This window comes from Arachis hypogaea, chromosome 20 (assembly GCF_003086295.3).
Source record: "Arachis hypogaea cultivar Tifrunner chromosome 20, arahy.Tifrunner.gnm2.J5K5, whole genome shotgun sequence".
Taxonomy (NCBI): domain Eukaryota; kingdom Viridiplantae; phylum Streptophyta; class Magnoliopsida; order Fabales; family Fabaceae; genus Arachis; species Arachis hypogaea.
In genome coordinates this window covers 109,971,588-109,972,288 of record NC_092055.1, presented here as the reverse complement: position 1 = coordinate 109,972,288, position 701 = coordinate 109,971,588, and the positions used below count along the sequence as shown (strand labels likewise).

The following is a 701-nucleotide window of genomic DNA, read 5'->3' as shown; positions in this document are numbered from 1 at the left end:
GTTTCATGGACTTCCATCTGAAGATCCTTTTCAGTTCTTAACTGAATTCTTGCAGATCTGTGATACTGTTAACACTAATGGAGTAAATCCTGAAGTCTACAGGCTCATGCTTTTCCCTTTTGCTGTAAGAGACAGAGCTAGAATATGGTTGGACTCTCAACCCAAAGACAGCCTGAACTCTTGGGATAAGCTGGTCACGGCTTTCTTAGCCAAGTTCTTTCCTCCTCAAAAGCTGAGCAAGCTTAGAGCGGATGTTCAAACCTTCAGACAGAAAGAAGGTGAATCCCTCTATGAAGCTTGGGAAAGATACAAGCAGCTGACCAAAAAGTGTCCTTCTGACATGCTTTCAGAATGGACCATCCTGGATATATTCTATGATGGTTTATCTGAGCTATCAAAGATGTCATTGGATACTTCTGTAGGTGGATCCATTCACCTAAAGAAAACACCTGCAGAAGCTCAAGAACTCATTAACATGGTTGCTAATAACCAGTTCATGTACACTTCTGAGAGAAATCCTGTGAGCAATGGGACGCCTCAGAGGAAGGGAGTTCTTGAAATTGATACTCTGAATGCCATATTGGCTCAGAACAAAATATTGACTCAGCAAGTCAATATGATTTCTCAGAGTCTGACTGGAATGCAAGCTGCATCTAACAGTACTCAAGAGGCTTCTTATGAAGAAGAAGCTTATGATCCTG

The 701-nt window shown here is 41.7% G+C and overlaps 1 non-coding gene across 1 annotated transcript; it reads right to left on the bottom strand.

Annotated features, from left to right (window-relative positions):
* Positions 1–238: 238 nt before the first annotated feature.
* Positions 239–346, bottom strand: LOC112788326 (small nucleolar RNA R71). The gene has a single exon (XR_003195694.1). It is a non-coding gene; the product is annotated as a small nucleolar RNA R71 (small nucleolar RNA).
* Between the last annotated feature and the right edge of the window lie 355 nt (positions 347–701).